Source organism: Mauremys reevesii, unplaced genomic scaffold, assembly GCF_016161935.1.
Source record: "Mauremys reevesii isolate NIE-2019 unplaced genomic scaffold, ASM1616193v1 Contig78, whole genome shotgun sequence".
Lineage (NCBI taxonomy): Eukaryota > Metazoa > Chordata > Testudines > Geoemydidae > Mauremys > Mauremys reevesii.
In genome coordinates this window covers 292,444-304,627 of record NW_024100893.1, presented here as the reverse complement: position 1 = coordinate 304,627, position 12,184 = coordinate 292,444, and the positions used below count along the sequence as shown (strand labels likewise).

General features: G+C 56.8%; 1 long non-coding RNA gene across 1 annotated transcript; it reads right to left on the bottom strand.

Moving 5' to 3' along the window:
• Nucleotides 1-4,193: 4,193 nt before the first annotated feature.
• On the bottom strand, nt 4,194-6,182 carry LOC120394792. Its single transcript, XR_005592406.1, has 3 exons — nt 6,087-6,182; nt 5,070-5,142; nt 4,194-4,357 (listed from the first exon to the last, which is right to left on the bottom strand). It is a non-coding gene; the product is annotated as an uncharacterized LOC120394792 (long non-coding RNA).
• Nucleotides 6,183-12,184: the final 6,002 nt, after the last annotated feature.

Below are 12,184 nucleotides of genomic sequence, written 5' to 3'. Positions count from 1 at the left end.
TAAAGGCCAAGGGGAAAACAAATTGGGAAAGAAGCTCTTGGTGCTGCTGATGGCAGTGCCATAGTAACTAGAAATTGTGTGGACAAATCCCCCCCTTAGCACCAGTCCCCGTTTGGGGTCAATGACACTGTTTCAAACAGACGCGTGTTCTTCAAAACACTCGTGTTCGGTGTCTGGGTACCAATATGAAATCCTGACATAGCAATGCCTGATGTGTCCATTCAGCAGGTTCTCTGGCAGGCAGCATCTCCAAGAAACAGCTGGATCTACGTCAGCTACTGATGTATCAGGCAGCAGGGCAAACCTACATGGCATCACCACTCCAGCGTTGTCAGCTTTGCGTGCGTGTCTGTCTGCCCTCTCTGTATGACGCGCTGGCCCTGCAGACAGCTGGCTCAGCAGACCTCCATCGATCTGCCCCGAGCGACCACACGCTCGGTTCAGTGACGAAGGCGCTCAGCCAGGTTAATTGCCGACCAAGCACGGTACTAGTGCCCTGTACATGTACAGGTGCACTGAGGCGTGTCTGCCCGTGACAATGGACCAGCTCAGTCAGCGGCGGGACTTTCCACTGCCCCCTAAGCCAGACAAAGATCCCCCTCCTCTGAATCGCTTTTGTACCCAGAGCCAAACAAGTGGTGCAGCAGGACCCGCGTGACGCGGTTAGTTACTCCCCTGCACCTTGTACCCGTGGGCTCGACCAAAGCAGCCGTATCCATCACCCAGGCCTCCGCTTTCCTCGGGGTCGTGTGCTCCTGTACCAGCTGCCAGGATTGTGCTTCTGCCCGGCTTTGTGCTGGGCTGGGCCTGGCCCAGCCTCTGGAGCATGAGCCCATGAACACCCAGCGCCTGGTATCGCTATGGGGCGCCTGCGTTTTAGCAGCACCAGCGATACTGCTGCCAAGTGCCTGTATCGGACACTGAACTTGGAGGCATCCGCTTTGACACAGGGCCTGGCTTTGGGTCACAGCACGGCCATGGGTCTTACCCCAGGCCCTGTGCTCCAGGCTCTCTCGACCACAACAGCGGTGACAGTCTGAGTGGCGTGCACCCTAGGGGCGCTTTGCTGGCACGACGCACCAGGCAAGTGCTTCTGGTGTAGACACAGCCTCTCCCCCTGACTCATGTGAGCAGGAGCTCCAGGTACAGCCCACGCCCTTTACCTCTGTCTGCTGCACCAATCTGCCCCGTGCCCCATCGTATAACAGCATGGCCAGACCATGCCAGCCCTGGCCCCGCTGCTGGGACCCAGAGGATGCCAGGGCGGAGGACAGGGGGATGCCGGGGCGGAGCAGGGGAGGATGCTGGGGTGGAGGACGGGGGGATGCCGGGGCGGAGCAGGGGAGGATGCCGGGGCGGAGGACAGGGGGATGCCAGGGCGGAGCAGGGGAGGATGCCGGGGCGGAGGACGGGGGGATGCCGGGGCGGAGCAGGGGAGGATGCCGGGGCGGAGGACAGGGGGATGCCAGAGCGGAGCAGGGGAGGATGCCGGGGCGGAGGACAGGGGGATGCCAGAGCGGCTGAGAAGGTCCCAGAACTTGGCCTGTCGAGTCCCGCCTGCAGTGTGACAATGATGTGCCCAGCCTAGGAGCGCCCCACTGCCCTCTGCTGGCTCTGGGCTGTACTGCATGTCCACACACCAGAACCGACCCATCCAATCCAGGCTGCAGTAAGAACAGGGACGCAGCTGGAGCTCAGAGCAGACTCTTTATTCAAGCCATGTTACCGAGTGACAGTGGGTGGCGCGGGGAGGGCAGGCTGTAGAGGGTGGGGGAGAGATCCCAGCGACGGGGCAGGGAACGGTGTGGGAGCCCAGCAGCTGGAGAGATGGGTGGGGTGGGCGTCCCATGCCAGGGCTGGATGGGGGCGTTGAATTGTGAGGAATCCTGGCAGCAGGGTAGCAGGGTAGGGGGTGATATGGGGAGCACAGGCCAGAGTGGATTCGGGGTGTATGGGGTGACTCCCAGCAGTGGGGGAGTTGGGCAGCATGGAGAGTAAAGGCCGTGGTGTGATCAGGGTGGGATCCTGGTGGTGGTGGTGGGGGAACGGGGGCAGCATGAGACGTGCAGAACGGGGTTGGGGGTGGAGGGATCCCAGCAGGCAGATTAAGGTCACTGGGTTTCCAAGAGTGGGGGAGGTGCAGGTTTGCTTTGAGTCTTTAAGGCAAAGGATTTGGAGGCCTTTCCGGATGCGGTGCGTGCCTCGGTTTCCCCACCAGACACAACCCCCCAGTCACTACTCGTTATAATCGCGGCGCTGGATCACTTGGCAAATCCAGGCGATGAGTTGCCAGTACTCGTCGAAGGAGATTTTCTGATCTTTGTTGGCATCTAACTTCTCAAACATGCGCTTCACGGCCGCCTCGACCTCTATGTTCTAAAACATGCCAAAGAAACAGGGAGTCAGCGCTCGGGGCAGCGTCTGGCACGTGGATCAGTAACAGGCTCTACTGCTGGGCTGGATGCAATACCACCCCCTGCTGGAGGGGATCGGCCTAGCAGGGCTCACCCACACAGACGTGTATAAAGGAGAGGTGAGATACAAGCTCAAAGCCCATTGGCAGAGCTGTGAGGGCTTGTGACGGAGCGATTCTGGCGGGACCCAACTGAGAGTGTCAAATCAGGACCAATTGCTCAAACAGGGCAGTTACAGCCCTAGGCTGGGGTTTTTCCACCTCTAAGGCAAACCAAACCAGCCAGACAAAAAGGACTTTGGTCTCACCCCACTGGCTATCCACAAGTCACACAAGCAATTTCCTTAGACACTCCAGTCTCCCAGCATCACCACCAGTGCACTCGTCCTGGGGATGAATGGTTATGAAAACCAACACCCCAATAAAAGAAAAAGGTTCTCTCGATCCCAAAGGACCAAGCCCCAGCCCCAGGTCAATATACACATCTGATCTTACCCACAAATCACGCTGTTGCCAATCCTTTAGACTATAAAATCTAAAGGTTTATTTACAAAGGGAAAAAGGTAGAGAAGAGAGGTAGAATTGGTTAAATGGAATCAATTACATACAGTAATGGCAAAGTTCTTAGTTCAGGCTTGCAGCAGTGATGGAGTAAACTGCAGGTTCAATTTAAGTCTCTGGAACATCCCCCGCTGGGATGGGTCCTCAGTCCCTGGTGTAGAGCTTCAGTTTGTAGCAAAGTTCCTCCAGAGGTCAGAAGCAGGATTGAAGACAAGATGGAGATGAGGCATTAAGCTTATATAGACTTTTCCAGGTGTAAGAATCTCTTTGTCTTCACTGTGGAAATTTACAGCAAAATGGAGCCTGGAGTCACATGGGCCAGTCCCTGCATACTTTGCTGAGTCATAAGGCGTGTCTGCCTTCTCTCCATGGGTCCATTGTGTAGCTGACGGTCCTTAATGGGCCATCAAACAGGCTAGGCAGAGCTAACACCAGCTTGTCTGGGAGGCTTCCCCCAGAAGCACAGCACAAACTTGAAATACAGACAGCATAGAGCCAACATTCATAACTTCAACTAAAAATGATACAGACATATAGACAGCATAATTATAATCAGCAACCCAGAACCTGGTCTTAGACATCTTATATGACCCCCTTTACTTAGGATTTGATGCCACTACAGGACCTTGGTTGCAACCCATGTTCTATATGGTCCCCATTTATATCAATAACGTCACAGGGCTGTGGGGAGCCAGAGCTGGCGTAGCAGGTGTCAGTGGGTCAGGATTTAGTGGCATTGGTAGAGCTGTGGGGAGGGGAGCCAAGTTCTGGGTTAGCAGGGGGCTGATGGGCTCCGGGGGAGTTCTGGGGGTGGGGGAGCCAAGTTCTGGGTTAGCAGGGGGCTGTGGGTCGGGATTGATCGGCTCGGAGGGAGTTCTGGGGGCGGGGGAGCCAGGGCTGGGTTAGCAGGGGGCTGTGGTTCGGGATGGATGGGCACTGAGGGAGTTCTGGGGGTGGGGGAGCCAGGGCTGGGTTAGCAGGGGGCTGTGGGTCGGGATTGATCGGCTCCGAGGGAGTTCTGGGGGTGGGGGAGCCAGGGCTGGGTTAGCAGGGGCTGCAGGTTGGGATTGAGGGGCACAGGCCGGGGGGAGCCCCAGGACTGGGATAGCAGGAGGCTGGAGGGAAGGGCTGAGAGGTATTGGCAGATCCCCTTTGCTAGCAGTCAGTGGTTGATGGCTCTGGTTGCCTTGGGGTGCCAGTAGCCGGGCCTCACCGTGAGCTGATGGCTCAACTCGTTGCTGAGCAGGTTCTGGAAAGCCGCCTGGTCCAGCACCTTCGCTCCAGGCGGGCCCTCGGCGTATCTGTAGAAGCTGTCCACAATCACACAGAGGCCGTGTTCCAGCTCAGACCCCTCCCCGGCCGTCTCAGCCGGCTTCCTTCCACCTCCAAAGCAAAGGCAGACGGTGTCAGTGTGGGCCCACCAGCCCCAGAGGCCTCAGCTAGGAAGGCTGGGGAGTACCTGGTGCTGGGGCCACCAGATCTGCTGCAGTCTGGGGCAGGGATGGATGAGGGGTGTGTGGTGGGGGGTTAGATAGATGGGGCTCAGCTCTGCTATGGTGATGGTTGAGCGTCACTTTGTGATTAAAGGTCAGTGACTCGAAGTGCTCTAACGTCGACCTGTGAACACACGTTGTCTTGACATTTTCCCGCCCAGCTCCACATCTGAACCTCCATCTCCTTAGGCCTCAGTAACCCAGCTGTAAAACGGGGAAAACAGACCTGCCCTTGTCTAGTTAGATGGTAAACTTCTTGAGGCAGTGACTCTCTCACTGTGTGTCTGTGCAGCGCCCGGCACAAGGGGGCCCTGATCTCAGCTGGGGCAGGGACTGTCTCTCCTTGTGTGTCTGTGCAGTGCCTGGCACAACGGGGCCCTGATCTCAGCTGGGTCACTCAGCTGTTTCTCTAATGGCGGCAGTTGGTGGGTTCTGGGTGAGTCTGACAGACTTGGGGTATAAGGGGAGTGTGCAGAGAAAATGATGCATTAAATTGAAGAGAGACCCTAGGACTTGGGCCATTTTTATTGGCTGATGTAGTGAAGTCTCCATGAAGAACCAGGGCCCAGAATGGTCAGGTTCATTAGCGACGCGTCTCTTACCGCTCCTCTCCCCGGACGGCTCTGGCTGCAGACTCTGCCCCATGGGCCCACTGGGGAAAGTGCTCCTGGGTTGCTAGAGAGACCAGAATTGCAGTGAGTGAGCGCCATGACCACAGCTCAGCAAAGAGCTCTCCCCTGATATGGACTCAGGGCGGGGATGGGACGGGAATAGGGTGACCAGACAGCAAATGTGAAAAATCAAGATGGAGGTGGGGGGTAATAGGCACCTATATAAGACAATGCCCCAAATATCAGGACTGTCCCTATAAAATCAGGACATCTGGTCACCCTAGATGGGAAAGAGAAGCGCAGGGGGGCTGAATTTCAATGGGAGGGGATAGGTCGCTGGTTAGATGGAACCAGATGGGCATCCTCTTGCCTGGCAAGTTACGAGAGCCCAAGGGCTGGAGCCCCCTTCAAATCCCGTTTGCGCCCCAATGCAGGTGCATGGGCTGGCTAGACAAGGTGCATCAAAGCCGCCCTTCCAGCCCTGCCCCCGGCCTGCGTCCAAAGAACTGCCCTGTGCCCCGCAATCCGTGGAAAGGCTGGAAGGGTTTGTGTCCGGGGAGATCCCAACTCTGGGCCCCCAGCCTGTGTCTGGTGGTGTGTGAAGCAGGGTCGTGTTCTCCAGGCCAGAAACCAGCCGTGGTCACGCAGATACTACGAGGACGTCTCCGCTGCAGTAAAACCCTGGGGGCTGGGCCGTGGCTGATGACTCCGGCTTGGGCCGCGGGGTTGTAGAATTGCCGGGTGGCTGCTCGGGTGCAGCAGGGGGAGGGGCTTAGACCCCAGGATCCAGAGTGAGCCGGAGCGGCTGCACTGCAATTGAACAGCCCCACGAGCCTGTGGCCGCTGACAGGTCTCGCTGGGCCAGGGTCTGAGCTAGATGCTGGTAGTGCTCAAAGGCCTGGGAAATAGGCTCTGGATCTTCCCACTGTCAGCAAACTGCCCGGGGTCCTGGTGACTGGGATCCCAGTTGGGCTGGGACATTTAAAGCCGAGCAGGATGCTCACTCACCTGGGTGGGGGCTGCTGCTCCCAGGGTCCGGGAAAGCCCGAGATCCGAGCAAGCTGCAAACAGAGGCCGGGTGTGGGGCAGGGCGCCGGGGGCTATTTCTGGGACGGTGCCTCATCTGGGACGAGACAGCTGGTCCCGCAGTGGCAGGTGGCAGGGTGATGGGGACTGGGCTGCCGGGGAGGAGTCTGGGCACCGACACAGGAACGGAGACGGTGGCCTGCTGTGACGCAGCTAAAGCCAGGGGACGGGGGGGCTGATCCGAACCCTCCCCTCCCAGCAGGGTCCATGATTGGTGACAGCAGGAACATTGCTCAGGAAAGGAGGGAAGCCTACTGGGACACACGCGTAGCCAGAGGGACTCCTTAATCACAACAGAGCCTCTGGGGTTTGTCTACACTGCATTGTAAACCCGGGTCTGTGGGATCTGGACTGGAGCATCCACACTGCATTGTAAACCTGGATCTGGTCTGTGGGACCCGGCCTTGAGTGTCCCCACTGCATTATAAACCCGGATCTGGTCTGTGGGCCCCGGCCTTCTGGACATGGTGTTTCCAAGTCTGTGCTTGCAGTGTGAACCTGGGCTGACCACTGCTGGCTCCGGGCCTCTCAGCCATGCGAGCCGGTCCATACTGCACCACACAGACCTTCTGACGCCAGTCTGTGACTTGAACTGTGTCCACACTGAAAAAACGACAGGGGCTCGGCCACGCTGAACAAAGACTGTAGGCCACACGCTGACAGGATGGGGGACTGTATCCTGGGAAGCAGCGACAGATAATGGTGGCAGATAATGAGCTGGACATGAGCTCCCAGTGCGATGCTGTGAGCAGACGAGCTAATGTGCTCCTGAGATGTATAAACAGGGGGATCTTGAGTAGAAGCCAGGAAGTTATTTTACCTCTGGATTTTGCCCTGCTGCGACCGTGGCTGGGATTCTATCCTGGTGCCAGACGGATGTTGATAAATCGCAGAGGGCTCAGGGAAGAGCCATGAGAAGGATTAAAGGATTGGAAAACCTGCCGTACAGTGACGGACTCCGGGAGCTCAAACTATTTAGCTTAACAAAGAGAAGGTGAAGGAGAGAGTTGATCACCGTCTGTCAGTACCTACATGGGGAACAAATATTTAACAATGGGCTCCTCAATCCAGCCCACCTGATCCTCATTAACGGCTTCTCCTGGGGCCTGAAAGGGGGCAGCTGGTCCCAGAGGAAGCTGTGGCAGGGGCTGCAGGGAGCAGGAGGTTCTTGACCAAGGAGTTGGGCTGGGAGGATGGAGTCAGAGGTCAGAGCAGCAGGGGGGATGGGCCAGGAAGATGGATCCAGAGGGCGGAGCAGCAGGGGGGTTGGGCAAGGAAGATGGAGCCAGAGGGCAGAGGAGCGGGGGGGAGGGAGGGGGCAGGGAAGATAGAGCCGGGGGCGGAGCAGCAGGGTGGGGTTTGGGCCAGGAAGATGGAGCCAGAGGGCGAAGCAGCAGGGGGGATGGGCAAGGAAGATGGAGCCAGGGGGAGGAGCAGCGGGGGGGGGGGGGGGTTGGGCCGGGAAGATGGAGCCAGAGGGCGGAGCAGCCGGGGGATGGGCCAGGAAGATGGAGCCAGGGGGGGGTTGGGCCGGGAAGATGGAGCCAGAGGGCGGAGCAGCCGGGGGATGGGCCAGGAAGATGGAGCCAGAGGGCGGAGCAGCCGGGGGATGGGCCAGGAAGATGGAGCTAGGGGGAGGAGCACTAGGAGGGCAGCATAGGGCTTGCCTGCTGACCTCTCAAAGCCGGAGACTAGTTGGCTCTGTGCCGGCCTTGGCTACACTGGCGCTTTACAGCGCTGCAACTTTCTCGCTCAGGGGTGTGGAACCCCCCCCCCCTCAAGCGCAGCAAGTTACAGCGCTGCAAAGCGCCAGCGTAAACATTGCCCCAGCACTGGGAGTGCAGCTCCCAGCGCTGTAAGCTAATCCCCACGGGGAGGTGGAATACCTGCAGCGCTGGCAGAGCTCTCTCCCAGCGCTGGCGCTGCGACCACACTCGCACTTCAAAGCGCTGCCGCGGCAACGCTTTGAAGTTGCAAGTGTAACCATACCCGGAGAGAGCTGGATCCTGTCCTGGAGAAGAAAGGGCACCAGGAAGAAAGACGGGGGTGTTCTCTGCTGGGAAGAGCCGGCCAATCCACTTGGGTACTAGTATAGACCAAATGCATCAGTGTGTATTTGGTGTTTAAACGTCATGAAAACAAAGTGGATGCTGCATGCACTGGGTTCACTTACCTGCATCCCGATGGGCTGTAATGGCAAACATTTACCCCTGTCACCAAATAACCCATCAAACTACACAGCAGCTGTGTGGAATGCAAATGAAGAACTCGAACCGCAGAAGTGCGAATTTCAAAGCAAGTCGTGGTTGTGTGTGATGACTGGAGATCAAAGACTCTACATACATTCCTCTCTTTCGGCCCTCAAAGAACGAGCCCACGTGGGTAGGGACCCTGTCGGCTTGTTTTCTGTGAGAAGAAGCTGTAAGTACGGACACCAGGAAAATTTCTTCATCTCTGAACTGTTTGGATTCGAGAGGGCAGAATAACTGAATGAAAAGACAGCGATTCCCCGAGTTACTCTGGGGAGTCCTGAGAAAGTTTGAAAAACTGGCCAATGACAACATCTCTGCTGCCATTTGGAATTATAGACTGTGACTCACCTCTACATACATTTTTACCTGCTTTAACCTCTCAGTAACTATCATTCCTTTTACTTGGCTAATAACCTTTTAGTTAGTTAGGCTATTGGGTACCAGCCTCGTCTTTGATGTGAGATCTGGGATGCAAATCAAGCTGGGTGAGTGAGTGGTTTCTTGGGACTGGGCGTAACCTGGAATATTCTGTGCTTTTCGGTGTAAGCGCCCATTGATTGCACAGTCCGGCTTGCTTGGGTGGCGGGATAGCCTGGCATGTCTGAGGAGGCTGTCTGTCGTTCCCTTGTAAGACAATGGGAGTACCTTGGGAGTTCACCTTTGGCACTGGGTTGGTGAAACTGAATTACAGAACATACCACCAGTGTGGGGTCTCTGCCCTGCTTTTGATGGTCTGCCCTGAGGTTGACACTCATGGTTGTGAGCCACTCCAGACAGTGGGAAAAGTCTGTGCTCCCGGGCGAGTGCGTTCACGCTGTAAATAAAAAGGGTTTAATTTATCAGACCGCAAGCAGCTGCCGTCTCTACATTGGCGGCACGTCCGTATAGGGCAGGGGTCGGCAACCTTTCAGAAGTGCTGTGCCGAATCTTCATTTATTCGCTCTAATTTAAGGTTTCGCCTGCCAGTAATACATTTTAACGTTTTTAGAAGGTCTCTTTCTATAAGTCTGGGATTCCTGCTGTATGGAGACGATGAGACGCGGCTTTGATGGCTCCCATCGTTGCTCTGGCAGGGGTGTTCCCAGCCCTCCCTGCCCCCCCGGCTCCATGTGTCCCATCCCCCCACCTCTGTCCTACTCATATTCGCTCCCCCTCCCATCTTCTCTGTCTCAGTGCTTGGGTCATAAACTATTTATAGAGGAGACAGTGTCCAAACTTCCCTCTGTCTCTGGTTACAGCTGAGTCACGAACCCCTGGCACTGCCTGGGGTCTCTCTGCTGAGCCCCTGGCCTGGCCTGGCAGGGGGGGTCTCTTTAAACAAGTCTTCCTCAGAGGCAGTCGCTCCCATCTCTGGGGCTCTGGTGCCACCGAGTGGACATCTCTGGCTCCTGCTTCATTGAGAAGAAAACCTTTCCCTGCCTGGTTATTGCTCTGGCGCAGGTGTTTGCACCCTATGCTGGGCCCCTGCTCCCCTCTGCCCAGGATCTAAGCAGGACCCCCCCACCTGTCCCATTTTAAGAACCCGGGAAGAGCAGAGGTGACTTAAACCCTGCACCTGCCCTGGTTCTGCAGGGATGCTGGTGACAGCAACACATAGGGGCTGGTCCATAGGTTTTAAGGCCAGATGGGACCATTTGCTCAAAGGCCCAGGCTGGGAATGTCAGAGCCGTCCAGTGGAGTTGGGCGCCCAGGTCCCAGTAAATTTCAGCTCCTGTGGGTCTCTGTGAAGCCCCAGTCACCCCCTGTAATTGCTGCATTGTGAAAGTGGATGCCCCGGGAGGATGCTCAGTCACTTACCTTGGGGCCCAGCTCCCGGGGGGCGGCCTGGTTGTCTCTGTTTCGGCCGGAGGTTTAATACCGTGTAGCCCTCTTCATCCTCCATTGGCCAAGCGGGGCCCTGGTTTGATTTCCCAGCAGGTGCTCAGAGAGGGGAAGGAGCCCCCTCCCCCCCGCCCCATTAACTGGCCCTCAGACTCGGTCTGTGCAGCTCAGGGCTCCCATCAGCACTGACCGTTCTTCAAGGGAAACCACACAGGAAACGCAGGTACCAAGCGCATGTGTGCTCTGAGCTACATCTCTCCTCCGCCCTCCCCTGGACTGTGCTGGAGACCTGCACTGGTTGGACAGAACAGCTTTGAATACAAGCGGGTCAGGGCCCCCTGGCTGGCTTTGCTGAACCGGGTTTCAAACTGATGCAAGTTTGCCCTGCGTCCGCACTAGCGACCTCCTAAATCGTTTCCACTGTGATGTCCTCTGGGTACCGATCCCACTCTTCTCAGCTCAGCCCCCAGAAGCAGTGCATTCTGGGAAACTAAGAACTCCCCCCCCCCACCCCCCAGAGCATTCAGGGGCAGAATGGGAGGGGATGTATGGACCTGTATAAATCACTGGCCATGGCGTGTTCGGTGTCCCCAGTTGCGCCTGATCTGCAGAGGACGTGGGTCTGTTACAGCCCCCCATACAGCCCCTGGCTCTCGGGTTCACACTGTAGAGAGGCTCACGCTTTTCGCTCTGAAGCTGCCTGGTTCAGTTCCTGCTGGTGCTTGTCACATGCGCCTGCCTGCATTTTCCTATCCTTGAATCATCCTAGATTGTGGGCACCAGAACTGGACACAGGATCCCAGCGGCAGTAACACCAGGGCCAAAGCCAGAGGTAAAATAACCTCCTGGCTCCTACTCGAGATTCCCATTTATACACCCCAGGATCACATTAGCCCTTTTGGTCACAGTGTCACACTGGGAGCTCGTGTTCATCTCATCATCCACCATGATCCCCAAAGTTCTCAGTCCTACCGCGCTCATGGGCTTTATGCTCATCGTGTCCCCTAGCATGTATGAGGGCAGAGTGCTGGTATGTGTGTTAGTGGCAGGCTGGGGCAGGGCTCAAAGAGGGCAGAGTTAAGGGTTGTGTTGTGGGGTGAGGATTTTCCCTCTGTGTTTATATATATCAGTGACTTGCATTCGTTTGCTGGAATAGCTGCGTATCCCACTGTGTGTTTTTTGACCAGCCCGTGCTGCTACAATCCGGCAGGTCAATGGAGAGGTTTTCGGAATTAGTGCAGGCAGTAGGAAGAATTGCAGCCAGCCAGAGAGCTTGCTGGAAATTTTTGTAGTCACTTCAGCAAACACACGAGCATGAGCCTGACCCATGGTCTCTCACAGGAAATTGCCTTTGGTCAAGAAATCGCTTAGCACCTGGCAGGTTGTTCACACCATCAGCATCCTCTAGTGCTGCGGGCTAGCTCAGATCAGCACCTCCTGTCCGTGCTGGGTGCTGCCATTAGCTGCTCTCTCTTCTCACTCCCTGGGCTCTGCCTGTGTCCCAAAGACCAGCCGCACCCACTGCTGAGATGGGCAGGGCTGCAGGGGATGGGGTGGGGAGGGGCGAAGGGTAACGACAGGAAGATGCGAGACCAGTGTTGTGTAGCATGAAAGGGCAGGTCATGAAACCCGAGACTGAGGTTGGGCCCCGGGGGAGGAGCCGGTAGCAGCAGAGCAAAGGGCGGTGATGGGAGCTGGCCCAGCGAATGGGGTTTGAAGAGGGATCTGAAGGTGGATTGAGAGGCTCCTTTAAGCCCTGGGTGGGAGATAGGCCAATCCAGACACTGGGGACTCCATGAACAAAACCTTGTAGGCCCAAGGGGGAGAAGAAGGATCAAAGAGGAAGGAGGTGGTGGAGTGGGGTCAAGAGGGACCTTCCCCTGGGCACAGGTTATCCTAGAACTGTGGGTGTCTTGCTCCTTCCTCTGGTGCTGGCCAGTGTCACAG